Genomic DNA, 26,835 nt, shown 5'->3' on the forward strand with positions numbered 1-26,835 from the left:
GCCCGCAATGGAGAGGGAGCGTTGCTCCCACCAGCCCAGTTTCTGTCTTACCTTTCCTATGCGCTCCTCCCAGTTTTTGGTGCACGCCCCAGCAGCTCCGAACCATATCCCCAGCACCTTCAGGTAATCTGACCTGACAGTGAAGGGGACAAAGGACCGGTCGGCCCAGTTCCCAGAGAACATGGCCTCGCTCTTGCCCCGGTTTACCTTGGCTCCAGAGGCCAGTTCAAACTGGTCGCAGGTGGTTAAGAGCCTGCGTACAGACGCAGGATCCGAGCAGAAGACGGCAACGTCGTCCATGTACAGGGAGGCCTTGACTTGCATGCCTCCACTGCCTGGGATCGTCACTCCTCTTATACCCGGATCCCTCCTGATGGACTCGGCAAAAGGTTCTATGCAGCACACAAAAAGGGCAGAGGAGAGAGGGCAGCCCTGCCTGACTCCAGATCTGATCTGGAACTTTTCTGATTCCCACCCATTGATTGAGACTGCGCTATAGATGTTTGTGTAGAGCAGTTTGATCCAATTGCGAATTCCCTCCCCAAACCCCATTTTGGAGAGCACATCCATCATGTAGGTGTGCGATATTCTGTCAAAAGCCTTCTCCTGGTCAAGGCTTATGAGGCAAGTGTCCACCCCCCTGTCCTGCACGTAGGCGATCGTATCCCTGAGTAGCGCGAGGCTATCAGAGATCTTCCTGCCGGGTACAGCACAGGTCTGGTCAGGGTGGATCACCGACTCCAGAGCAGACCTGACCCGATTTGCGATGACCTTTGCTAGAATTTTGTAGTCCACATTCAACAGTGAAATGGGTCGCCAATTTCGAATTTCTTCCCTTTCCCCCTTCTGTTTGTAGATGAGGGTGATGATGCCTTTCCTCATGGACTCTGACATGCTGCCTTCCAGAAGCATACTCTCGTACACTTCCAGCAGGTCTGGGCCCATCCAGTCCCACAGAGCCGAATACAACTCAACCGGTAAGCCGTCGCTTCCGGGAGTTTTACTCGTCTCGAAGGACTTGGCGGCCTTTGTCAGCTCGTCCAGAGTTAGTGGTTTGTCCAGGTTTTCCAGCTCGCTGTCGCCTATGACCTCCGTGATAGTCGACAGGAAGGTCTGGGAAACAGTGCTATCTGTTGGCTTCAGGTCATACAGTCCGGCATAAAAGGATTGGCTGATCCTCAGGATGTCAGACAGCGATGACTTTTCAGAGCCATCCTCTTCCTTCAGGCTGCTGATCACAGAGGTGTCTCTGTGCACCTTTTGGAAGAAGAAGCGTGAGCACTTTTCGTCCTGCTCCACGGAGCGGACTCTGGAACGGAAGATAACCTTGGAGGCCTCCGAGGTGTAGAGCGAGGCTTGCTGGCTCTTCACCTCTTGGAGATCCTCCTTGACATCCACATCCATCGACTGCAGCTGGAGCAAATTTTGCATACTTTTCTGGAGCCTGGACATGACCCCTCGTCTCTCTCTCACCTTTTGAACGCCCTTGAGGATGAAAAACCTCTTGATATTCCCCTTGATTGCTTCCCACCAGAGATGTGGGGCCTCAAAGAGGGGTTTCACGGTTCTCCAACCTTTGTAATCCCTCCTGAGTTCCTCGATGTTCTCAGGGGTCAGCAGTTTTACATTTAGCTTCCACGTCCCCCTGCCTACCCCCTGGTCTTCCTGCAGGTGGCAGTCGGCCAGTAGGAGGCAGTGGTCAGAGAAGAACACCGGCGTTACGTCGGTGGACCTGACCGTGAAAGCTCGGGACACAAAAAAGAAGTCTATCCTGGAGCGGACGGACCCGTCTGGCCGTGACCATGTGTATCTACGCTGCGCGCCGTCTGCAGGGTTGCTGCAGACGTCGAGCAGCTTGGCGTCTTTTACCGTTTCCATCAGGAGTCTGGACGTAGCGTCTAGCTTGCTGTCGGCTTTGCTGGATCGTCCAGCCGCATCGATGATGCAGTTGAAGTCACCACCCAGGATGACCGGCTTGGAGGTGGCCAACAGCAGTGGGAGTTGCTGAAGAACTGCCAGCCGCTCACTTTTTACGGCCGGGGCGTACACATTAATAAGTCTGAGAGGGGTGTTTTTGTATTTCACGTCTGCTACGAGGAGGCGCCCGCCCACCACCTCCTTAACGTCGGAGATGGTGAAGTTGCCTCCCCGCAGCAGAATACCCAGGCCGGAGGAGCGGCAGTCGTTTCCTCCTGACCAGATGGATGGCCCGTGGGACCACCAGCTCGACCAGCGCCTGTAGTTGCTGAGGTGCGGAATTCCGCACTCCTGCAGGAACAGTAGGTCAGCTTTTACATTTGCCAAATAGTTGAGTGTGGCTATACACCGCGAAGTATCTTTGATGCTTCGCACATTTATGGATGCAATTTTTAAACCCATTATAAAAGAGATAGATTTACCAGTCTCAAGAGTCCAGAGTCTATACAGTTGGCTGTTCCAGCTGTTCGATGTTCCCCAGCATGCCGGTGGTGCTCGCAAACTTTAGCACAGTTGCAGGGCTGAGAAAGCTGTTCTGGTCCGTACTGGCCCCGTGATTTTGATGCAGATGCATTGGGGGGGTGATGTAGCCCTGGCGTTCGTCATGGCAGTCAGTAGGTGTTGGGGTTGCAGGCCGGTCTTCACCTGGGTTGTTGCTGCTCGTTACTATCGGGGGTTGGTCTGTGACCTTGTTTCCTTCCCGGTCGGTGGTCTGGGGGGTCTGTGCCTTCCGTTCCACGTTGGTGCTTTGCCTCTTTATTTGAGGCCGATTCTTGTCCTGTTTTCTTCATCGGATGAGGTGTCGGCGCTAAGTGCGCCGGCTGAGAGGTGTCGCTTTTTGCCACTACCCCTCGGGGGGTTCTTCAGTTTGTTTTTTTGTTTCCGCTTTCGTTTGTCCCTGTTCACCGTTTCCCAGGGCTCTTTATTCTTTGTCCCATCCTCTTCCTCTTCCATTGAGTGTTCCTCATCAGATGGGGCTGGGGTTGGGTTGTCAGAAGGTGCTGGGGCCTCTTCTTTTTGTTGGGGGCCCTTTTGTTGCTTTTCCTCATTCTGAGCCGTGGTGTCTTTTTCGGTGGAGGGTGTATGCACCTCCTCTCTGGTCGCCTTTTTAACTCCGCTGCTGATGATTTCAGCGTATGTCGCCCCGCGTTTCGGGCAGGCCCTGTAAAGATGGCCGGCCTCCCCACACAGGTTGCAGCACTTGTCTTCTTTGCAGTCCTTAGTCATGTGTCCCTCCTGCCTGCAGTTCTTGCAGAAGGTAACACTGCAGTTTGCGGCAACATGCCCCGTTTTGCCACAGGTGTGGCATACTCGTGGCTGTCCCACGTAGTAGAGGTAGCCACGATTTACTCCAATAGCCAAATTGGAGGGGGGATGCAGGATGGCTCCGTTGCTGTCCGTTCTTAGGGTCACCTTGACCTGGTGCTCACTTGTCCAGATGCCGAAGGTGTCTTTCACTTGCACGCTGTCACTTTTCAGCTCAGCGTACCTGGCGAGGAACGTGAGCACATCAGACACAGGGACGTGGGGGTTGTACGTGTGCAGTGTAACAACCCGATTTCGCTGTGCCGGTAGCGTAAACAGAGGCTCCGCAGTCAGGATCGACAAGGGACTCTGGTTACCTTTTTCCTTGAAGACGTTCAAGAATTTGATGCACGCTGCGACGCTCTTGAAGGTGATATCAAAGAAACCATTCTTGGGGAAGTTTTGCAAGCAGAAGATCTCTGTTGCTTTAAACCCACAGCACTCGAGCAGCACCTTCTTCACGAAGTGTTTCCGGTCCAAAGGTGACTCTCCATCCGTTTTCTTCACTGTGACTCGGACAGTGTTTCGCACGCCCCAGCCTGGTGGTCGGGATGCAGTTGCATCCATAGCTCGTACGTTGGGTGTGAAACTGTATCGGCGTTAGGCCTAAACCCGAGGTTTAGGCCAGCATGTAGATCCACCAATAGCAGCCAAGCTCCAAACGTTTCTTCTTTGACGACTTCAATCCCTCCGAGTTCTCCAATCCACGATCGTCATCGAAATCTTCAGCTTCCCTCGATCAAATGAGACTACACTTGATCTTAGCCAAAAGGCCGAGAAGCGATAGCCCATATTTTCCGGCAATGGCTCTTGTCCTCCTCATCCACCGACATTCAGGTGCACCTTGCTGCGCTCGACTTTGCTTTGGAACTTTTAGTCTACGCTCACTGTTGGTCAAGAAACCTCCAGCTTGGCCGAGCACGGTGGAGTCTGTGCATGCAGAACCAGTAAAACACAACACGAAGACATCGTCTGGCAAGCCGTCCCCTGTCGTCACCAGATGAAATGGAGACGCTGTGAAGGCCAGTGACACCCAACGGAGGGAGTGGAAGAAATCTCCACCTTTGCCGAACAAAGGGCAATCCGTGCAAACAGCAACTACTGGCGGAATCCAACAGGGGGCAATGTCTAGTCTCCCTGAGCTCCACCCTGGCGTGTTGGTCGTGGAGTCAGGAGAACTAAAAGAGACGCCGTGAAGGTATACCTACATCCAAACAGGATGCCGTTCAGTCTGTCGCCACACTTCCCCGTTGTGCAGGATGAAGGGATGTGGTAACTGAAGTGAGGAGTAGGCAAGTCGGCATCCGAGTGTGAAGGTGAGTGGCCTGTAAAAAGCAGCAGGAAATCTGTGTGGCATATCAGCTGAAAACGGAGCCTGGCTGCCGCAAGTCCGCGAGTCCATCGGCTCGCAACATTCGTGCACGAAGCTCCCGCCAGCAGAAAAGCTAGCAATGCTTTGGAGCCTGAAAGGCCTTAAATTGGTCAGGATGAGACAACTGGACAAGAGAGAAAAGGGGAAGCCAGGTTTTGCGGCATTTTCTGCTTTTATACATTTTGCGCCCGAAAGCTGGGAGAGGGCACCATTCCTGGAAGCACTGCAAGACCAGGTTGATGCGTGGAGCGGAAGGATCAAGCCCCTGAACCATCTCCGAGTCCTAAAAATCAATTTAATATTTGGTCCCCAGATTGAGGACATATCAGATATTAAACTGATAAGAACAGATTTTTTTTTTTTTTTTCAAAAAAATATACTTTATTCATAAAAATTTATCATGAGCATTACAGAAACATTTCAAATTGTCTTGACTGTACATTTCCGGCAGGGTTACATGTTGCCTTGACGTTCTTTCATTCACTTTTGATATTGTCGTACACATATCACTCTTTACATTACAATTCCTTCTTAAACATTTACAGTGGCATGTTGGTTTTATACATTGGAGTGTTGGTTGCCCCGACCGAGGGGCTTTACACTGTTACCGGCCCCTCGGTGTACATTTGCTGGAAAGACTTTACACAGTGGTCTTTCCCCATTGCGCCTTGGCGGCAGCTGCCCCAAGCTTGAGTGCGTCAGCACGTAGTCCTGGACCTTGGAATGTGCCAGTCTGCAACACTCGGTCGAGGACAATTCTTTGCACTGGAAGATCAGCAAGTTTCGGGCAGACCAAAGAGCGTCTTTTACCGAGTTGATGACCTTCCAGCAGCAGTTGATATTTGTCTCGGTGTGTGTCCCTGGAAACAGTCCGTAGAGCACAGAGTCCTGTGTCACAGATCTGTTTGGGATAAACCTTGACAAATACCACTGCATCTCTCTCCAGATCTTCTTTGCAAAGGCACATTCCACAAGGAGGTGTGTGACCGTCTCATTTCCCCCACAGCCACTCCGAGGGCAGCGTGCATTGGCACAGAGCCTTCGGGTGTGCATGAAGAATCTGACAGGGAGGGCCCTTCTCACCACCAGCCAAGCTAGGTCTTGGTGCTTGTTTGAAAGTTCTGGTGATGAGGCGTTCTGCCAGATTACTCTGGCAGTCTGCTCAGGGAACCATCCAACATCCTCCACGGTCTCTTTTTCCCTGAGGGCCTCGAGGAAATTACGTGCTGACCACTGCTTCATTGCCTTGTGGTCAAAGGTGTTTTCCTTCAAAAACTTTTCCACAAGGACAGGTGGTACGGTACGGTCCAACTACTTGGAGCGTTCCGCGGCAATGAGGCCAGGCCCATCCTTCGCAACACCGGGGACAGGTAGAACCTCAGTATGTAGTGACACTTGGTGTTTGCGTACTGGGGGTCCACGCTCAGCTTGATGCAGCTGGACACAAAGGTGGCCAACAGGATGAGGGAGGCGTTGGGTACGTTCCGCCCTCCCTTCTCCAGAGGTTTGTACATGGTGTCCCTTTGGACACGGTCCATTTTGGATCGCCAGATAAATTTGAAGATGGCCTGGGTGACTGCTGTGGCGTAGGGTCGGGTTATGGGCCAGACCTGCGCCACGTACAGTAGCACCGAGAGTACCTCACACCTGATGACCAGGGTTTTGCCCGCAATGGAGAGGGAGCGTTGCTCCCACCAGCCCAGTTTCTGTCTTACCTTTCCTATGCGCTCCTCCCAGTTTTTGGTGCACGCCCCAGCAGCTCCGAACCATATCCCCAGCACCTTCAGGTAATCTGACCTGACAGTGAAGGGGACAAAGGACCGGTCGGCCCAGTTCCCAAAGAACATGGCCTCGCTCTTGCCCCGGTTTACCTTGGCTCCAGAGGCCAGTTCAAACTGGTCGCAGGTGGTCAAGAGCCTGCGTACAGACGCAGGATCCGAGCAGAAGACGGCAACATCGTCCATGTAACAGGGAGGCCTTGACTTGCATGCCTCCACTGCCTGGGATCGTCACTCCTCTTATACCCGGATCCCTCCTGATGGACTCGGCAAAAGGTTCTATGCAGCACACAAAAAGGGCAGAGGAGAGAGGGCAGCCCTGCCTGACTCCAGATCTGATCTGGAACTTTTCTGATTCCCACCCATTGATTGAGACTGCGCTATAGATGTTTGTGCAGAGCAGTTTGATTCAATTGCGAATTCCCTCCCCAAACCCCATTTTGGAGAGCACATCCATCATGTAGGTGTGCGATATTCTGTCAAAAGCCTTCTCCTGGTCAAGGCTGATGAGGCAAGTGTCCACCCCCCTGTCCTGCACGTAGGCGATCGTATCCCTGAGTAGCGCGAGGCTATCAGAGATCTTCCTGCCGGGTACAGCACAGGTCTGGTCAGGGTGGATCACCGACTCCAGAGCAGACCTGACCCGATTGGCGATGACCTTTGCTAGAATTTTGTAGTCCACATTCAACAGTGAAATGGGTCGCCAATTTCGAATTTCTTCCCTTTCCCCCTTCTGCTTGTAGATGAGGGTGATGATGCCTTTCCTCATGGACTCTGACATGCTGCCTTCCAGAAGCATACTCTCGTACACTTCCAGCAGGTCTGGGCCCATCCAGTCCCACAGAGCCGAATACAACTCAACCGGTAAGCCGTCGCTTCCGGGAGTTTTACTCGTCTCGAAGGACTTGGCGGCCTTTGTCAGCTCGTCCAGAGTTAGTGGTTTGTCCAGGTTTTCCAGCTCGCTGTCGCCTCTGACCTCCGTGATAGTCGACAGGAAGGTCTGGGAAACAGTGCTATCTGTTGGCTTCAGGTCATACAGTCCGGCATAAAAGGATTGGCTGATCCTCAGGATGTCAGACTGCGATGACTTTTCAGAGCCATCTTCTTCCTTCAGGCTGCTGATCACAGAGGTCTCTCTGTGCACCTTTTGGAAGAAGAAGCGTGAGCACTTTTCGTCCTGCTCCACAGAGCGGACTCTGGAACGGAAGATAACCTTGGAGGCCTCCGAGGTGTAGAGCGAGGCTTGCTGGCTCTTCACCTCTTGGAGATCCTCCTTGACATCCACCCCCATCGACTGCAGCTGGAGCAAATTTTGCATACTTTTCTGGAGCCTGGACATGACCCCTCGTCTCTCTCTCACCTTTTGAACGCCCTTGAGGATGAAAAACCTCTTGATATTCCCCTTGATTGCTTCCCACCAGAGATGTGGGGCCTCAAAGAGGGGTTTCACGGTTCTCCAAACTTTGTAATCGCTCCTGAGTTCCTCGATGTTCTCAGGGGTCAGCAGTTTTACATTTAGCTTCCACGTCCCCCTGCCTACCCCCTGGTCTTCCTGCAGGTGGCAGTCGGCCAGTAGGAGGCAGTGGTCAGAGAAGAACACCGGCGTTACGTCGGTGGACCTGACCGTGAAAGCTCGGGACACAAAAAAGAAGTCTATCCTGGAGCAGACGGACCCGTCTGGCCGTGACCATGTGTATCTACGCTGCGCGCCGTCTGCAGGGTTGCTGCAGACGTCGAGCAGCTTGGCGTCTTTTACCGTTTCCATCAGGAGTCTGGACGTGGCGTCTAGTTTGCTGTCGGCTTTGCTGGATCGTCCAGCCGCATCGATGATGCAGTTGAAGTCACCACCCAGGATGACCGGCTTGGAGGTGGCCAACAGCATTGGGAGTTGCTGAAGAACTGCCAGCCGCTCACTTTTTACGGCCGGGGCGTACACATTAATAAGTCTGAGAGGGGTGTTTTTGTATTTCACGTCTGCTACGAGGAGGCGCCCGCCCACCACCTCCTTAACGTCGGAGATGGTGAAGTTGCCTCCCCGCAGCAGAATACCCAGGCCGGAGGAGCGGCAGTCGTTTCCTCCTGACCAGATGGATGGCCCGTGGGACCACCAGCTCGACCAGCGTCTGTAGTTGCTGAGGTGCGGAATTCCGCACTCCTGCAGGAACAGTAGGTCAGCTTTTACATTTGCCAAATAGTTGAGTGTGGCTACACACCGCGAAGTATCTTTGATGCTTCGCACATTTATGGATGCAATTTTTAAACCCATTATAAAAAGATAGATTTACCAGTCTCAAGAGTCCAGAGTCTATACAGTTGGCTGTTCCAGCTGTTGAATGTTCCCCAGCATGCCGGTGGTGCTCGCAAACTTTAGCACAGTTGCAGGGCTGAGAAAACTGTTCTGGTCCGTACTGGCCCCGTGATTTTGATGCAGATGCATTGGGGGGGGGGGGGTGTAGCCCTGGGGTTCGTCGTGGCAGTCAGTAGGTGTTGGGGTTGCAGGCCGGTCTTCACCTGGGTTGTTTCTGTTCGTTGCTATCGGGGGTTGGTCTGTGACCTTGTTTTCTTCCCGGTCGGTGGTCTGGGGGGTCTGTGCCTCCCGTTCCACGTTGGTGCTTTGCCTCTTTATCTGAGGTCGATTCTTGTCCTGTTTTCCCTCATCGGATGAGGTGTCGGCACTAAGTGCGCCGGCTGAGAGGTGTCACTTTTTGCCACTACCCCTCAGGGGGTTCTTCAGTTTGTTTTTTTGTTTTCTCTTTCGTTTATCCCTGTTCACGGTTTCCCAGGGCTCTTTATTCTTTGTCCCATCCTCTTCCTCTTCCATTGAGTGTTCCTCATCAGATGGGGCTGGGGTTGGGTTGTCAGGAGGTGCTGGGGCCTCCTCTTTTTGTTGGGGGCCCTTCTGTTGCTTTTCCTCATTCTGAACCGTGGTGTCTTTTTCGGTGGAGGGTGTATGCACCTCCTCTCTGGTCGCCTTTTTGACTCCGCTGCTGATGATCTGTGCATATGTCGCCCCGCGTTTCGGGCAGGCCCTGTAAAGATGGCCGGCCTCCCCACACAGGTTGCAGCACTTGTCTTCCTTGCAGTCCTTAGTCATGTGTCCCTCCTGCCTGCAGTTCCTGCAGAAGGTCACACTGCAGTTTGCGGCAACATGCCCCGTTTTGCCACAGATGTGGCATACTCGTGGCTGTCCCACGTAGTAGAGGTAGCCACGATTTACTCCAATAGCGAAATTGGAGGGGGGATGCAGGATGGCTCCGTTGCTGTCCGTTCTTAGGGTCACCTTGACCTGGTGCTCACTTGTCCAGATGCCGAAGGTGTCTTTCACTTGCACGCTGTCACTTTTCAGCTCAGCGTACCTGGCGAGGAACGTGAGCACATCAGACACAGGGACGTGGGGTCTGTACGTGTGCAGTGTAACAACCCGATTTCGCTCTGCCGGTAGCGTAAACAGAGGCTCCGCAGTCAGGATCGACAGGGGACTCTGGTTACCTTTTTCCTTGAAGACATTCAAGAATTTGATGCACGCTGCGACGCTCTTGAAGGTGACATCAAAGAAACCATTCTTGGGGAAGTTTTGCAAGCAGAAGATATCTGTTGCTTTAAACCCACAACACTCGAGCAGCACCCTCTTCACGAAGTGTTTCCGGTCCAAAGGTGACTCTCCCTCCGTTTTCTTTACTGTGACTCGGACAGTGTTTCGCATTCCCCAGCCTGGTGGTCGGGATGCAGCTGCATCCATAGCTCGTACGTTGGGTGTGAAACTGTATCGGTGTTAGGCCTAAACCCGACGTTTAGGCCAGCATGTAGATCCACCAATAGCAGCCAAGCTCCAAACGTTTCCTCTTTGACGACTTCAATCCCTCCGAGTTCTCCAATCCACAACGAAATCCTCAGCTTCTCTCGATCAAATGAGACTACACTTGATCTGAGTCAAAAGACCGAGAAGCGATAACCCATATTTTCCGGCAATGGCTCTTGTCCTCCTCATCCACCGACATTCAGGTGCACCTTGCTGCGCTCGACTGTGCTTTGGAACTTTTAGTCTACGCTCACTGTTGGTCAAGAGACATCCAGCTTGGCCGAGCACGGTGGAGTCTGTGCATGCAGAACCAGTAAACACAACACGAAGACATCGTCTGGCAAGCCATCCCCTGTCGTCACCAGATGAAATGGAGACGCTGTGAAGGCCCAGTGACACCCAACGGAGGGAGTCGAAGTCATCTCCACCTTTGCCGAACAAAGGGCAATCCGTGCAAGCAGCAAGTACTGGCGGAATCCAACAGAGGGCAATGTCTAGTCTCCCTGAGCTCCACCCTGGCGTGTTGGTCGTGGAGTCAGGAGAACTAAAAGAGACGCCGTGAAGGTATACCTACATCCAAACAGGATGCCGTTCAGTCTGTCGCAACAGTATCCCGTTGTGCAGGATGAAGGGATGTGGTAACTGAAGTGAGGAGAAGGCAAGTCGGCATCCGAGGGTGAGGGTGAGTGGCCTGTAAAAAGCAGCAGGAAATCTGTGCGGCATATCAGCTGAAAACGGAGCCTGGCTGCCGAAGGTCCTCGAGTCCATCGACTCGCAACATTAGTGCACGAAGCTCCCGCCAGCAGAAAAGCTAGCAATGCTTTGGAGCTTGAAATGCCTTAAATTGGTCAAGATGAGGCAACTGGACAACAGAGAAAAGGGGTAGGCAGGTTTTGCGGCATTTTCTGCTTTTATACATTTCCGCCCCAAAGCGGGGTGAAGGCACCATTCCTGGAAGCACTGCAAGCCCAGGTTGATGCGTGGAGCGGAAGGAGCAAGCCCCTGAACCATCTCCGAGTCCTAAAAATCAATTTAATATTCGGTCTCCATATTGAGGAAATATCAGATATTAAACTGATAAGAACAGATTTTTTTTTTTTTTTTTTTTTTTTCAAAAAAATATACTTTATTCATAAAAATTTATCATGAGCATTACAGAAACATTTCAAATTGTCTTGACTGTACATTTCCGGCAGGGTTACATGTTGCCTTGACTTTCTTTCATTCAATTTTGATATTGTCGTACACATATCACTCTTTACATTACAATTCCTTCTGAAATATTTACAGTGGCATGTTTGGTTTATACATTGGAGTGTTGATTGCCCAGACCGAGGGGCTTTACACTGTTACGCGCCCCTCGGTGTACATTTGCTGGAAAGACTTTACACTGTGGTCTTTCCCCATTGCGCCTTGGCGGCAGCTGCCCCAAGCTTGAGTGCGTCCCTCAGCACGTAGTCCTGGACCTTGGAATGTGCCAGTCTGCAACACTCGGTCGAGGACAATTCTTTGCACTGGAAGATCAGCAAGTTTCGGGCAGACCAAAGAGCGTCTTTTACCGAGTTGATGACCTTCCAGCAGCAGTTGATATTTGTCTCGGTGTGTGTCCCTGGAAACAGTCCGTAGAGCACAGAGTCCTGTGTCACAGATCTGTTTGGGATAAACCTTGACAAATACCACTGCATCTCTCTCCAGACCTTCTTTGCAAAGGCACATTCCACAAGGAGGTGTGTGACCGTCTCATTTCCCCCACAGCCACTCCGAGGGCAGCGTGCATTGGTGCAGAGCCTTCGGGTGTGCATGAAGAATCTGACAGGGAGGGCCCTTCTCACCACCAGCCAAGCTAGGTCTTGGTGCTTGTTTGAAAGTTCTGGTGATGAGGCGTTCTGCCAGATGACTCTGGCAGTCTGCTCAGGGAACCATCCAACGTCCTCCACGGTCTCCTTTTCCCTGAGGGCCTCGAGGACATTACGTGCTGACCACTGCTTCATTGCCTTGTGGTCAAAGGTGTTTTTCTTCAAAAACTTTTCCACGAAGGACAGGTGGTACGGTACGGTCCAACTACTTGGAGCGTTCCGCGGCAATGAGGCCAGGCCCATCCTTCGCAACACCGGGGACAGGTAGAACCTCAGTATGTAGTGACACTTGGTGTTTGCATACTGGGGGTCCACGCACAGCTTGATGCAGCTGGACACAAAGGTGGCCAGCAGGATGAGGGAGGCGTTGGGTACGTTCCGCCCTCCCTTCTCCAGAGGTTTGTACATGGTGTCCCTTCGGACACGGTCCATCTTGGATCGCCAGATAAATTTGAAGATGGCCCGGGTGACTGCTGTGGCGTAGGGTCGGGTTATGGGCCAGACCTGCGCCACGTACAGTAGCACCGAGAGTACCTCACACCTGATGACCAGGGTTTTGCCCGCAATGGAGAGGGAGCGTTGCTCCCACCAGCCCAGTTTCTGTCTTACCTTTCCTATGCGCTCCTCCCAGTTTTTGGTGCACGCCCCAGCAGCTCCGAACCATATCCCCAGCACCTTCAGGTAATCGGACCTGACAGTGAAGGGGACAAAGGACCGGTCGGCCCAGTTCCCAAAGAACATGGCCTCGCTCTTGCCCCGGTTTACCTTGGCTCCAGAGGCCAGTTCAAACTGGTCGCAGGTGGTTAAGAGCCTGCGTACAGACGCAGGATCCGAGCAGAAGACGGCAACGTCGTCCATGTACAGGGAGGCCTTGACTTGCATGCCTCCACTGCCTGGGATCGTCACTCCTCTTATACCCGGATCCCTCCTGATGGACTCGGCAAAAGGTTCTATGCAGCACACAAAAAGGGCAGAGGAGAGAGGGCAGCCCTGCCTGACTCCAGATCTGATCTGGAACTTTTCTGATTCCCACCCATTGATTGAGACTGCGCTATAGATGTTTGTGTAGAGCAGTTTGATCCAATTGCGAATTCCCTCCCCAAACCCCATTTTGGAGAGCACATCCATCATGTAGGTGTGCGATATTCTGTCAAAAGCCTTCTCCTGGTCAAGGCTGATGAGGCAAGTGTCCACCCCCCTGTCCTGCACGTAGGCGATCGTATCCCTGAGTAGCGCGAGGCTATCAGAGATCTTCCTGCCGGGTACAGCACAGGTCTGGTCAGGGTGGATCACCGACTCCAGAGCAGACCTGACCCGATTGGCGATGACCTTTGCTAGAATTTTGTAGTCCACATTCAACAGTGAAATGGGTCGCCAATTTCGAATTTCTTCCCTTTCCCCCTTCTGTTTGTAGATGAGGGTGATGATGCCTTTCCTCATGGACTCTGACATGCTGCCTTCCAGAAGCATACTCTCGTACACTTCCAGCAGGTCTGGGCCCATCCAGTCCCACAGAGCCGAATACAACTCAACCGGTAAGCCGTCGCTTCCGGGAGTTTTACTCGTCTCGAAGGACTTGGCGGCCTTTGTCAGCTCGTCCAGAGTTAGTGGTTTGTCCAGGTTTTCCAGCTCGCTGTCGCCTATGACCTCCGTGATAGTCGACAGGAAAGTCTGGGAAACAGTGCTATCTGTTGGCTTCAGGTCATACAGTCCGGCATAAAAGGATTGGCTGATCCTCAGGATGTCAGACTGCGATGACTTTTCAGAGCCATCTTCTTCCTTCAGGCTGCTGATCACAGAGGTGTCTCTGTGCACCTTTTGGAAGAAGAAGCGTGAGCACTTTTCGTCCTGCTCCACGGAGCGGACTCTGGAACGGAAGATAACCTTGGAGGCCTCCGAGGTGTAGAGCGAGGCTTGCTGGCTCTTCACCTCTTGGAGATCCTCCTTGACATCCACCCCCATCGACTGCAGCTGGAGCAAATTTTGCATACTTTTCTGGAGCCTGGACATGACCCCTCGTCTCTCTCTCACCTTTTGAACGCCCTTGAGGATGAAAAACCTCTTGATATTCCCCTTGATTGCTTCCCACCAGAGATGTGGGGCCTCAAAGAGGGGTTTCACGGTTCTCCAACCTTTGTAATCCCTCCTGAGTTCCTCGATGTTCTCAGGGGTCAGCAGTTTTACATTTAGCTTCCACGTCCCCCTGCCTACCCCCTGGTCTTCCTGCAGGTGGCAGTCGGCCAGTAGGAGGCAGTGGTCAGAGAAGAACACCGGCGTTACGTCGGTGGACCTGACCGTGAAAGCTCGGGACACAAAAAAGAAGTCTATCCTGGAGCGGACGGACCCGTCTGGCCGTGACCATGTGTATCTACGCTGCGCGCCGTCTGCAGGGTTGCTGCAGACGTCGAGCAGCTTGGCGTCTTTTACCGTTTCCATCAGGAGTCTGGACGTAGCGTCTAGTTTGCTGTCGGCTTTGCTGGATCGTCCAGCCGCATCGATGATGCAGTTGAAGTCACCACCCAGGATGACCGGCTTGGAGGTGGCCAACAGCAGTGGGAGTTGCTGAAGAACTGCCAGCCGCTCACTTTTTACGGCCGGGGCGTACACATTAATAAGTCTGAGAGGGGTGTTCTTGTATTTCACGTCTGCTACGAGGAGGCGCCCGCCCACCACCTCCTTAACGTCGGAGATGGTGAAGTTGCCTCCCCGCAGCAGAATACCCAGGCCGGAGGAGCGGCAGTCGTTTCCTCCTGACCAGATGGATGGCCCGTGGGACCACCAGCTCGACCAGCGCCTGTAGTTGCTGAGGTGCGGAATTCCGCACTCCTGCAGGAACAGTAGGTCAGCTTTTACATTTGCCAAATAGTTGAGTGTGGCTACACACCGCGAAGTATCTTTGATGCTTCGCACATTTATGGATGCAATTTTTAAACCCATTTTAAAAAAGATAGATTTACCAGTCTCAAGAGTCCAGAGTCTATACAGTTGGCTGTTCCAGCTGTTCGATGTTCCCCAGCATGCCGGTGGTGCTCGCAAACTTTAGCACAGTTGCAGGGCTGAGAAAACTGTTCTGGTCCGTACTGGCCCCGTGATTTGGATGCAGATGCATTGGGGGGGTGGTGTAGCCCTGGGGTTCGTCGTGGTGGTCAGTAGGTGTTGGGGTTGCAGGCCGGTCTTCACCTGGGTTGTTGCTGCTCGTTGCTATCGGGGGTTGGTCTGTGACCTTGTTTTCTTCCCGGTCGGTGGTCTGGGGGGTCTGTGCCTTCCGTTCCCCGTTGGTGCTTTGCCTCTTTATCTGAGGCCGATTCTTGTCCTGTTTTCCCTCATCGGATGAGGTGTCGGCACTAAGTGCGCCGGCTGAGAGGTGTCGCTTTTTGCCACTACCCCTCAGAGGGTTCTTCAGTTTGTTTTTTTGTTTCCTCTTACGTTTGTCCCTGTTCACGGTTTCCCAGGGCTCTTTATTCTTTGTCCCATCCTCTTCCTCTTCCATTGAGTGTTCCTCATCAGATGGGGCTGGGGTTGGGTTGTCAGGAGGTGCTGGGGCCTCCTCTTTTTGTTGGGAGCCCTTCTGTTGCTTTTCCTCATTCTGAACCGTGGTGTCTTTTTCGGTGGAGGGTGTATGCACCTCCTCTCTGGTCGCCTTTTTAACTCCGCTGCTGATGATTTCAGCGTATGTCGCCCCGCGTTTCGGGCAGGCCCTGTAAAGATGGCCGGCCTCCCCACACAGGTTGCAGCACTTGTCTTCTTTGCAGTCCTTAGTCATGTGTCCCTCCTGCCTGCAGTTCTTGCAGAAGGTCACACTGCAGTTTGCGGCAACATGCCCCGTTTTGCCACAGGTGTGGCATACACGTGGCTGTCCCACGTAGTAGAGGTAGCCACGATTTACTCCAATAGCGAAATTGGAGGGGGGATGCAGGATGGCTCCGTTGCTGTCCGTTCTTAGGGTCACCTTGACCTGGTGCTCACTTGTCCAGATGCCGAAGGTGTCTTTCACTTGCACGCTGTCACTTTTCAGCTCAGCGTACCTGGCGAGGAACGTGAGCACATCAGATACAGGGACGTGGGGGTTGTACGTGTGCAGTGTAACAACCCGATTTCGCTGTGCCGGTAACGTAAACAGAGGTTCCGCAGTCAGGATCGACAAGGGACTCTGGTTACCTTTTTCCTTGAAGACGTTCAAGAATTTGATGCAAGCTGCGACGCTCTTGAAGGTGACATCAAAGAAACCATTCTTGGGGAAGTTTTGCAAGCAGAAGATCTCTGTTGCTTTAAACCCACAGCACTCGAGCAGCACCTTCTTCACGAAGTGTTTCCGGTCCAAAGGTGACTCTCCATCCGTTTTCTTCACTGTGACTCGGACAGTGTTTCGCACGCCCCAGCCTGGTGGTCGGGATGCAGCTGCATCCATAGCTCGTACGTTGGGTGTGAAACTGTATCGGCGTTAGGCCTAAACCCAAGGTTTAGGCCAGCATGTAGATCCACCAATAGCAGCCAAGCTCCAAACGTTTCTTCTTTGACGACTTCAATCCCTCCGAGTTCTCCAATCCACGATCGTCATCGAAATCCTCAGCTTCCCTCGATCAAATCAAATGAGACTACACTTGATCTTAGCCAAAAGGCCGAGAAGCGATAGCCCATATTTTCCGGCAATGGCTCTTGTCCTCCTCATCCACCGATATTCAGGTGCACCTTGCTGCGCTCGACTGTGCTTTGGAACTTTTAGTCTACGCTCACTGTTGGTCAAGAAACCTCCAGCTTGGCCGAGCACGGTGGAGTCTGTGCATGCAGAACCAGTAAAACACAACACGAAGACATCGTCTGGCAAGCCGTCCCCTGTCGTCACCAGATGAAATGGAGACGCTGTGAAGGCCCAGTGACACCCAACGGAGGGAGTGGAAGAAATCTCCACCTTTGCCGAACAAAGGACAATCCGTGCAAGCAGCAAGTACTGGCGGTATCCAACAGGGGGCAATGTCTAGTCTCCCTGAGCTCCACCCTAGCGTGTTGGTCGTGGAGTCAGGAGAACGAAAAGAGACGCCGTGAAGGTATACCTACATCCAAAGAGAATGCCGTTCAGTCTGTCGCCACACTTCCCCGTTGTGCAGGATGAAGGGATGTGGTAACTGAAGTGAGGAGAAGGCAAGTCGGCATCCGAGTGTGAAGGTGAGTGGCCTGTAAAGAGCAGCAGGAAATCTGTGTGGCATATCAGCTGAAAACGGAGCCTGGCTGCCGCAAGTCCGCGAGTCCATCGGCTCACAACATTCGTGCACGAAGCCCCCGCCAGCAGAAAAGCTAGCAATGCTTTGGAGCCTGAAAGGCCTTAAATTGGTCAGGATGAGACAACTGGACAAGAGAGAAAAGGGTAAGCCAGGTTTTGCGGCATTTTCTGCTTTTATACATTTTGCGCCCCAAAGCGGGGAAAGGGCACCATTCCTGGAAGCACTGCAAGACCAGGTTCATGCGTGGAGCGGAAGGAGCAAGCCCCTGAACCATCTCCGAGTCCTAAAAATCAATTTAATATTCGGTCCCCAGATTGAGGACATATCAGATATTAAACTGATAAGAACAGATACTACACTTGATCCGAGTCAAAAGGCCGAGAAGCGATAGCCCATATTTTCCGGCAATGGCTCTTGTCCTCCTCTTCCACCGACATTCAGGTGCACCTTGCTGCGCTCGACTGTGCTTTGAAACTTTTAGTCTACGCTCACTGTTGGTCAAGAGACATCCAGCTTGGCCGAGCACGGTGGAGTCTGTGCATGCAGAACCAGTAAACACAACACAAAGACATCGTCTGGCAAGCCGTCCCCTGTCGTCACCAGATGAAATGGAGACGCTGTGAAGGCCCAGTGACACCCAACGGAGGGAGTCGAAGTAATCTCCACCTTTGTCGAACAAAGGGCAATCCGTGCAAGCAGCAAGTACTGGCGGAATCCAACAGAGGGCAATGTCTAGTCTCCCTGAGCTCCACCCTGGCGTGTTGGTCGTGGAGTCAGGAGAACGAAAAGAGACGCCGTGAAGGTGTACCTACATCCAAACAGGATGCCGTTCAGTCTGTCGCCACACTTCCCCGTTGTGCAGGATGAAGGGATGTGGTAACTGAAGTGAGGAGAAGGCAAGTCGGCATCCGAGTGTGAAGGTGAGTGGCCTGTAAAAAGCAGCAGGAAATCTGCGTGGCATATCAGCTGAAAACGGAACCTGGCTGCCGCAAGTCCGCGAGTCCATCGGCTCGCAACATTCGTGCACGAAGCTCCCGCCAGCAGAAAAGCTAGCAATGCTTTGGAGCCTGAAAGGCCTTAAATTGGTCAGGATGAGACAACTGGACAAGAGAGAAAAGGGGAAGCCAGGTTTTGCGGTATTTTCTGCTTTTATACACTTTGCGCCCCAAAGCGGGGTGAGGGCACCATCCCTGGAATCACTGCAAGACCAGGTTGATGCGTGGAGCGGAAGGAGCAAGCCCCTGAACCATCTCCGAGTCCTAAAAATCAATTTAATATTCGGTCCCCAGATTGAGGACATATCAGATATTAAACTGATAAGAACAGACACTACACTTGATCTGAGCCAAAAGGCCGAGAAGCGATAACCCATATTTTCCGGCAATGGCTCTTGTCCTCCTCATCCACCGACATTCAGGTGCACCTTGCTGCGCTCGACTGTGCTTTGGAACTTTTAGTCTACGCTCACTGTTGGTCAAGAGACATCCAGCTTGGCCGAGCACGGTGGAGTCTGTGCATGCAGAACCAGTAAACACAACAGGAAGACATCGTCTGGCAAGCCGTCCCCTGTCGTCACCAGATGAAATGGAGACGCTGTGAAGGCCCAGTGACACCCAACAGAGGGAGTCGAAGTCATCTCCACCTTTGCCGAACAAAGGGCAATCCGTGCAAACAGCAAGTACTGGCGGAATCCAACAGAGGGCAATGTCTAGTCTCCCTGAGCTCCACACTGGCGTGTTGGTCGTGGAGTCAGGAGAACTAAAAGAGACGCTGTGAAGGTATACCTACATCCAAACAGGATGCCGTTCAGTCTGTCGCAACAGTATCCCGTTGTGCAGGATGAAGGGATGTGGTAACTGAAGTGAGGAGAAGGCAAGTCGGCATCCGAGGGTGAGGGTGAGTGGCCTGTAAAAAGCAGCAGGAAATCTGTGCGGCATATCAGCTGAAAACGGAGCCTGGCTGCCGAAAGTCCTCGAGTCCATCGACTCGCAACATTACTGCACGAAGCTCACGCCAGCAAAAAAGCTAGCAATGCTTTGGAGCTTGAAATGCCTTATATTGGTCAAGATGAGGCAACTGGACAACAGAGAAAAGGGGTAGGCATTTTCTGCTTTTATACATTTCCGCCCCAAAGCGGGGTGAAGGCACCATTCCTGGAAGCACTGCAAGCCCAGGTTGATGCGTGGAGCGGAAGGAGCAAGCCCCTGAACCATCTCCGAGTCCTAAAAATCAATTTAATATTCGGTCTCCATATTGAGGACATATCAGATATTAAACTGATAAGAGCAGATACTACACTTGATCTGAGCCAAAAGGCCGAGAAGCGATAGCCCATATTTTCCGGCAATGGCTCTTGTCCTCCTCATCCACCGACATTCAGGTGCACCTTGCTGCGCTCGACTGTGCTTTGGAACTTTTAGTCTACGCTCACTGTTGGTCAAGAAACCTCCAGCTTGGCCGAGCACGGTGGAGTCTGTGCATGCAGAACCAGTAAAACACAACACGAAGACATCATCTGGCAAGCCGTCCCCTGTCGTCACCAGATGAAATGGAGACGCTGTGAAGGCCAGTGACACCCAACGGAGGGAGTGGAAGAAATCTCCACCTTTGCCGAACAAAGGACAATCCGTGCAAGCAGCAAGTACTGGCGGTATCCAACAGGGGGCAATGTCTAGTCTCCCTGAGCTCCACCCTAGCGTGTTGGTCGTGGAGTCAGGAGAACGAAAAGAGACGCCGTGAAGATATACCTACATCCAAAGAGAATGCCGTTCAGTCTGTCGCCACACTTCCCCGTTGTGCAGGATGAAGGGATGTGGTAACTGAAGTGAGGAGAAGGCAAGTCGGCATCCGAGTGTGAAGCTGAGTGGTCTGTAAAGAGCAGCAGGAAATCTGTGTGGCATATCAGCTGAAAACGGAGCCTGGCTGCCGCAAGTCCGCGAGTCCATCGGCTCACAACATTCGTGCACGAAGCTCCCGCCAGCAGAAAAGCTAGCAATGCTTTGGAGCCTGAAAGGCCTTAAATTGGTCAGGATGAGACAACTGGACGAGAGAGAAAAGGGTAAGTCAGGTTTTGCGGCATTTTCTCCTATTATACATTTTGCGTCCCAAAGCGGGGAGAGGGCACCATTCCTGGAAGCACTGCAAGACCAGGTTGATGCGTGGAGCGGAAGGAGCAAGCCCCTGAACCATCTCCGAGTCCTAAAAATCAATTTAATGTTCGGTCCCCAGATTGAGGACATATCAGATATTAAACTGATAAGAACAGATACTACACTTGATCTGAGCCAAAAGGCCGAGAAGCGACAGCCCATATTTTCCGGCAATGGCTCTTGTCCTCCTCTTCCACCGACATTCAGGTGCACCTTGCTGCGCTCGACTGTGCTTTGGAACTTTTAGCCTACGCTCACTGTTGGTCAAGAAACCTCCAGCTTGGCGGAGCACGGTGGAGTCTGTGCATGCAGAACCAGTAAAACACAACACGAAGACATCATCTGGCAAGCCGTCCCCTGTCGTCACCAGATGAAATGGAGACGCTGTGAAGGCCCAGTGACACTCAACAGAGGGAGTCGAAGTCATCTCCACCTCTGCCGAACAAAGGGCAATCCGTGCAAACAGCAACTACTGGCGGAATCCAACAGAGGGCAATGTCTAGTCTCCCTGAGCTCCACCCTGGCGTGTTGGTCGTGGAGTCAGGAGAACTAAAAGAGACGCCGTGAAGGTATACCTACATCCAAACAGGATGCCGTTCAGTCTGTCGCCACACTTCCCCGTTGTGCAGGATGAAGGGATGTGGTAACTGAAGTGAGGAGTAGGCAAGTCGGCATCCGAGTGTGAAGGTGAGTGGCCTGTAAAAAGCAGCAGGAAATCTGTGTGGCATATCAGCTGAAAACGGAACCTGGCTGCCGCAAGTCCGCGAGTCCATCGGCTCGCAACATGAGTGCACGAAGCTCCCGCCAGCAGAAAAGCTAGCAATGCTTTGGAGCCTGAAAGGCCTTAAATTGGTCAGGATGAGACAACTGGACAAGAGAGAAAAGGGGAAGCCAGTTTTTGCGGCATTTTCTGCTTTTATACATTTTGCGCCCGAAAGCTGGGAGAGGGCACCATTCCTGGAAGCACTGCAAGCCCAGGTTGATGCGTGGAGCGGAAGGAGCAAGCCCCTGAACCATCTCCGAGTCCTAAAAATCAATTTAACATTCGGTCTCCATATTGAGGACATATCAGATATTAAACTGATAAGAACAGATACTACACTTGATCTGAGCCAACAGGCCGAGAAGCGATAGCCCATATTTTCCGGCAATGGCTCTTGTCCTCCTCATCCACCGACATTCAGGTGCACCTTGCTGCGCTCGACTGTGCTTTGGAACTTTTAGTCTACGCTCACTGTTGGTCAAGAAACCTCCAGCTTGGCCGAGCACGGTGGAGTCTGTGCATGCAGAACCAGTAAAACACAACACGAAGACATCGTCTGGCAAGCCGTCCCCTGTCGTCACCAGATGAAATGGAGACGCTGTGAAGGCCAGTGACACCCAACGGAGGGAGTGGAAGAAATCTCCACCTTTGCCGAAAAAAGGACAATCCGTGCAAGCAGCAAGTACTGGCGGTATCCAACAGGGGGCAATGTCTAGTCTCCCTGAGCTCCACCCTAGCGTGTTGGTCGTGGAGTCAGGAGAACGAAAAGAGACGCCGTGAAGGTATACCTACATCCAAAGAGAATGCCGTTCAGTCTGTCGCCACACTTCCCCGTTGTGCAGGATGAAGGGATGTGGTAACTGAAGTGAGGAGAAGGCAAGTCGGCATCCGAGTGTGAAGGTGAGTGGCCTGTAAAGAGCAGCAGGAAATCTGTGTGGCATATCAGCTGAAAACGGAGCCTGCCTGCCGCAAGTCCGCCGGCTCACAACATTCGTGCACGGAGCTCCCGACAGCAGAAAAGCTAGCAATGCTTTGGAGCCTGAAAGGCCTTAAATTGGTCAGGATGAGACAACTGGACAAGAGAGAAAAGGGTAAGCCAGGTTTTGCGGCATTTTCTGCTTTTATACATTTGGCGCCCCAAAGCGGGGAGAGGGCACCATTCCTGGAAGCACTGCAAGACCAGGTTGATGCGTGGAGCGGAAGGAGCAAGCCCCTGAACCATCTCCGAGTCCTAAAAATCAATTTAATATTCGGTCTTCATATTGAGGACATATCAGATATTAAACTGATAAGAACAGATACTACACTTGATCTGAGCCAAAAGGCCGAGAAGCGATAGCCAATATTTTCCGGCAATGGCTCTTGTCCTCCTCGTCCACCGACATTCAGGTGCACCTTGCTGCGCTCGACTGTGCTTTGGAACTTTTAGTCTACGCTCACTGTTGGACAAGAGACATCCAGCTTGGCCGAGCACGGTGGAGTCTGAGCATGCAGAACCAGTAAAACACAACAGGAAGACATCGTCTGGCAAGCCGTCCCCTGTCGTCACCAGATGAAATGGAGACGCTGTGAAGGCCCAGTGACACCCAACAGAGGGAGTCGAAGTCATCTCCACCTTTGCCGAACAAAGGGCAATCCGTGCAAACAGCAAGTACTGGCGGAATCCAACAGAGGGCAATGTCTAGTCTCCCTGAGCTCCACCCTGGCGTGTTGGTCGTTGAGTCAGGAGAACTAAAAGAGTCGCCGTGAAGGTATACCTACATCCAAACAGGATGCCGTTCAGTCTGTCGCAACAGTATCCCGTTGTGCAGGATGAAGGGATGTGGTAACTGAAGTCAGGAGAAGGCAAGTCGGCATCCGAGGGTGAGGGTGAGTGGCCTGTAAAAAGCAGCAGGAAATCTGTGCGGCATATCAGCTGAAAACGGAGCCTGGCTGCCGAAAGTCCTCGAGTCCATCGACTCGCAACATTAGTGCACGAAGCTCCCGCCAGCAGAAAAGCTAGCAATGCTTTGGAGCTTGAAATGCCTTAAATTGGTCAAGATGAGGCAACTGGACAACAGAGAAAAGGGGTAGGCAGGTTTTGCGGCATTTTCTGCTTTTATACATTTCCGCCCCAAAGCGGGGTGAAGGCACCATTCCTGGAAGCACTGCAAGTCCAGGTTGATGCGTGGAGCGGAAGGAGCAAGCCCCTGAGCCATCTCCGAGTCCTAAAAATCAATTTAATATTCGGTCTCCATATTGAGGACATATCAGATATTAAACTGATAAGAGCAGATACTACACTTGATCTGAGCCAAAAGGCCGAGAAGCGATAGCCCATATTTTCCGGCAATGGCTCTTGTCCTCCTCATCCACCGACATTCAGGTGCACCTTGCTGCGCTCGACTGTGCTTTGGAACTTTTAGTCTACGCTCACTGTTGGTCAAGAAACCTCCAGCTTGGTCGAGCACGGTGGAGTCTGTGCATGCAGAACCAGTAAAACACAACACGAAGACATCGTCTGGCAAGCCGTCCCCTGTCGTCACCAGATGAAATGGAGACGCTGTGAAGGCCAGTGACACCCAACGGAGGGAGTGGAAGAAATCTCCACCTTTGCCGAACAAAGGACAATCCGTGCAAGCAGCAAGTACTGGCGGTATCCAACAGGGGGCAATGTCTAGTCTCCCTGAGCTCCACCCTAGCGTGTTGGTCGTGGAGTCAGGAGAACGAAAAGAGACGCCGTGAAGATATACCTACATCCAAAGAGAATGCCGTTCAGTCTGTCGCCACACTTCCCCTTTGTGCAGGATGAAGGGATGTGGTAACTGAAGTGAGGAGAAGGCAAGTCGGCATCCGAGTGTGAAGGTGAGTGGCCTGTAAAGAGCAGCAGGAAATCTGTGTGGCATATCAGCTGAAAACGGAGCCTGGCTGCCGCAAGTCCGCGAGTCCATCGGCTCACAACATTCGTGCACGAAGCTCCCGCCAGCAGAAAAGCTAGCAATGCTTTGGAGCCTGAAAGGCCTTAAATTGGTCAGGATGAGACAACTGGACAAGAGAGAAAAGGGGAAGCCAGTTTTTGCGGCATTTTCTGCTTTTATACATTTCCGCCCCAAAGCGGGGTGAAGGCACCATTCCTGGAAGCACTGCAAGCCCAGGTTGATGCGTGGAGCGGAAGGAGCAAGCCCCTGAACCATCTCCGAGTCCTAAAAATCAATTTAATATTCGGTCTCCATATTGAGGACATATCAGATATTAAACTGATAAGAACAGATACTACACTTGATCTGAGCCAAAAGGCCGAGAAGCGATAGCCCATATTTTCCGGCAATGGCTCTTGTCCTCCTCATCCACCGACATTCAGGTGCACCTTGCTGCGCTCGACTGTGCTTTGGAACTTTTAGTCTACGCTCACTGTTGGTCAAGAAACCTCCAGCTTGGCCGAGCACGGTGGAGTCTGTGCATGCAGAACCAGTAAAACACAACACGAAGACATCGTCTGGCAAGCCGTCCCCTGTCGTCACCAGATGAAATGGAGACGCTGTGAAGGCCAGTGACACCCAACGGAGGGAGTGGAAGAAATCTCCACCTTTGCCGAAAAAAGGACAATCCGTGCAAGCAGCAAGTACTGGCGGTATCCAACAGGGGGCAATGTCTAGTCTCCCTGAGCTCCACCCTAGCGTGTTGGTCGTGGAGTCAGGAGAACGAAAAGAGACGCCGTGAAGGTATACCTACATCCAAAGAGAATGCCGTTCAGTCTGTCGCCACACTTCCCCGTTGTGCAGGATGAAGGGATGTGGTAACTGAAGTGAGGAGAAGGCAAGTCGGCATCCGAGTGTGAAGGTGAGTGGCCTGTAAAGAGCAGCAGGAAATCTGTGTGGCATATCAGCTGAAAACGGAGCCTGGCTGCCGCAAGTCCGCCGGCTCACAACATTCGTGCACGGAGTTCCCGACAGCAGAAAAGCTAGCAATGCTTTGGAGCCTGAAAGGCCTTAAATTGGTCAGGATGAGACAACTGGACAAGAGAGAAAAGGGTAAGCCAGGTTTTGCGGCATTTTCTGCTTTTATACATTTGGCGCCCCAAAGCGGGGTGTAGGCACCATTCCTGGAAGCACTGCAAGACCAGGTTGATGCGTGGAGCGGAAGGAGCAAGCCCCTGAACCATCTCCGAGTCCTAAAAATCAATTTAATATTCGGTCCCCAGATTGAGGACATATCAGATATTAAACTGATCAGAACAGATACTACACTTGATCTGAGCCAAAAGGCCGAGAAGCGATAGCCCATATTGTCCGGCAATGGCTCTTGTCCTCCTCGTCCACCGACATTCAGGTGCACCTTGCTGCGCTCGACTGTGCTTTGGAACTTTTAGTCTACGCTCACTGTTGGACAAGAGACATCCAGCTTGGCCGAGCACGGTGGAGTCTGAGCATACAGAACCAGTAAAACACAACAGGAAGACATCGTCTGGCAAGCCGTCCCCTGTCGTCACCAGATGAAATGGAGACGCTGTGAAGGCCCAGTGACACCCAACAGAGGGAGTCGAAGTCATCTCCACCTTTGCCGTACAAAGGGCAATCCGTGCAAACAGCAAGTACTGGCGGAATCCAACAGAGGGCAATGTCTAGTCTCCCTGAGCTCCACCCTGGCGTGTTGGTCGTTGAGTCAGGAGAACTAAAAGAGTCGCCGTGAAGGTATACCTACATCCAAACAGGATGCCGTTCAGTCTGTCGCAACAGTATCCCGTTGTACAGGATGAAGGGATGTGGTAACTGAAGTCAGGAGAAGGCAAGTCGGCATCCGAGGGTGAGGGTGAGTGGCCTGTAAAAAGCAGCAGGAAATCTGTGCGGCATATCAGCTGAAAACGGAGCCTGGCTGCCGAAAGTCCTCGAGTCCATCGACTCGCAACATTAGTGCACGAAGCTCCCGCCAGCAGAAAAGCTAGCAATGCTTTGGAGCTTGAAATGCCTTAAATTGGTCAAGATGAGGCAACTGGACAACAAAGAAAAGGGGTAGGCAGGTTTTGCGGCATTTTCTGCTTTTATACATTTCCGCCCCAAAGCGGGGTGAAGGCACCATTCCTGGAAGCACTGCAAGCACAGGTTGATGCGTGGAGCGGAAGGAACAAGCCCCTGAGCCATCTCCGAGTCCTAAAAATCAATTTAATATTCGGTCTCCATATTGCGGACATATCAGATATTAAACTGATAAGAGCAGATACTACACTTGATCTGAGCCAAAAGGCCGAGAAGCGATAGCCCATATTTTCCGGCAATGGCTCTTGTCCTCCTCATCCACCGACATTCAGGTGCACCTTGCTGCGCTCGACTGTGCTTTGGAACTTTTAGTCTACGCTCACTGTTGGTCAAGAAACCTCCAGCTTGGCCGAGCACGGTGGAGTCTGTGCATGCAGAACCAGTAAAACACAACACGAAGACATCGTCTGGCAAGCCGTCCCCTGTCGTCACCAGATGAAATGGAGACGCTGTGAAGGCCAGTGACACCCAACGGAGGGAGTGGAAGAAATCTCCACCTTTGCCGAACAAAGGACAATCCGTGCAAGCAGCAAGTACTGGCGGTATCCAACAGGGGGCAATGTCTAGTCTCCCTGAGCTCCACCCTGGCGTGTTGGTCGTGGAGT

At 52.4% G+C, this 26,835-nt stretch overlaps 11 non-coding genes and 1 pseudogene across 11 annotated transcripts; all 12 read right to left on the reverse strand.

Annotated features, from left to right (window-relative positions):
* Nucleotides 1-4,852: 4,852 nt before the first annotated feature.
* On the reverse strand, nt 4,853-5,032 carry LOC140397235 (U2 spliceosomal RNA; annotated as a pseudogene).
* A 6,134-nt stretch (nt 5,033-11,166) lies between these two features.
* Nucleotides 11,167-11,354, reverse strand: LOC140397315 (U2 spliceosomal RNA). Its single transcript, XR_011936814.1, has one exon. It is a non-coding gene; the product is annotated as a U2 spliceosomal RNA (small nuclear RNA).
* Nucleotides 11,355-17,504: 6,150 nt separating this feature from the next.
* LOC140397758 (U2 spliceosomal RNA) lies at nt 17,505-17,695 on the reverse strand. The gene has a single exon (XR_011937186.1). It is a non-coding gene; the product is annotated as a U2 spliceosomal RNA (small nuclear RNA).
* Nucleotides 17,696-18,480: 785 nt separating this feature from the next.
* Nucleotides 18,481-18,671, reverse strand: LOC140397548 (U2 spliceosomal RNA). The gene has a single exon (XR_011936983.1). It is a non-coding gene; the product is annotated as a U2 spliceosomal RNA (small nuclear RNA).
* A 772-nt stretch (nt 18,672-19,443) lies between these two features.
* LOC140397678 (U2 spliceosomal RNA) lies at nt 19,444-19,634 on the reverse strand. Its single transcript, XR_011937110.1, has one exon. It is a non-coding gene; the product is annotated as a U2 spliceosomal RNA (small nuclear RNA).
* Nucleotides 19,635-20,419: 785 nt separating this feature from the next.
* Nucleotides 20,420-20,610, reverse strand: LOC140397463 (U2 spliceosomal RNA). Its single transcript, XR_011936899.1, has one exon. It is a non-coding gene; the product is annotated as a U2 spliceosomal RNA (small nuclear RNA).
* Nucleotides 20,611-21,396: 786 nt separating this feature from the next.
* Nucleotides 21,397-21,587, reverse strand: LOC140397643 (U2 spliceosomal RNA). Its single transcript, XR_011937076.1, has one exon. It is a non-coding gene; the product is annotated as a U2 spliceosomal RNA (small nuclear RNA).
* Nucleotides 21,588-22,364: 777 nt separating this feature from the next.
* LOC140397448 (U2 spliceosomal RNA) lies at nt 22,365-22,555 on the reverse strand. Its single transcript, XR_011936886.1, has one exon. It is a non-coding gene; the product is annotated as a U2 spliceosomal RNA (small nuclear RNA).
* A 785-nt stretch (nt 22,556-23,340) lies between these two features.
* LOC140397650 (U2 spliceosomal RNA) lies at nt 23,341-23,531 on the reverse strand. Its single transcript, XR_011937083.1, has one exon. It is a non-coding gene; the product is annotated as a U2 spliceosomal RNA (small nuclear RNA).
* A 784-nt stretch (nt 23,532-24,315) lies between these two features.
* Nucleotides 24,316-24,506, reverse strand: LOC140397558 (U2 spliceosomal RNA). Its single transcript, XR_011936992.1, has one exon. It is a non-coding gene; the product is annotated as a U2 spliceosomal RNA (small nuclear RNA).
* Nucleotides 24,507-25,283: 777 nt separating this feature from the next.
* LOC140397588 (U2 spliceosomal RNA) lies at nt 25,284-25,474 on the reverse strand. Its single transcript, XR_011937021.1, has one exon. It is a non-coding gene; the product is annotated as a U2 spliceosomal RNA (small nuclear RNA).
* A 785-nt stretch (nt 25,475-26,259) lies between these two features.
* On the reverse strand, nt 26,260-26,450 carry LOC140397838 (U2 spliceosomal RNA). Its single transcript, XR_011937264.1, has one exon. It is a non-coding gene; the product is annotated as a U2 spliceosomal RNA (small nuclear RNA).
* Between the last annotated feature and the right edge of the window lie 385 nt (nt 26,451-26,835).

Source organism: Scyliorhinus torazame, chromosome 20, assembly GCF_047496885.1.
Source record: "Scyliorhinus torazame isolate Kashiwa2021f chromosome 20, sScyTor2.1, whole genome shotgun sequence".
In the NCBI taxonomy this organism is placed as follows: Eukaryota; Metazoa; Chordata; class Chondrichthyes; order Carcharhiniformes; family Scyliorhinidae; genus Scyliorhinus; species Scyliorhinus torazame.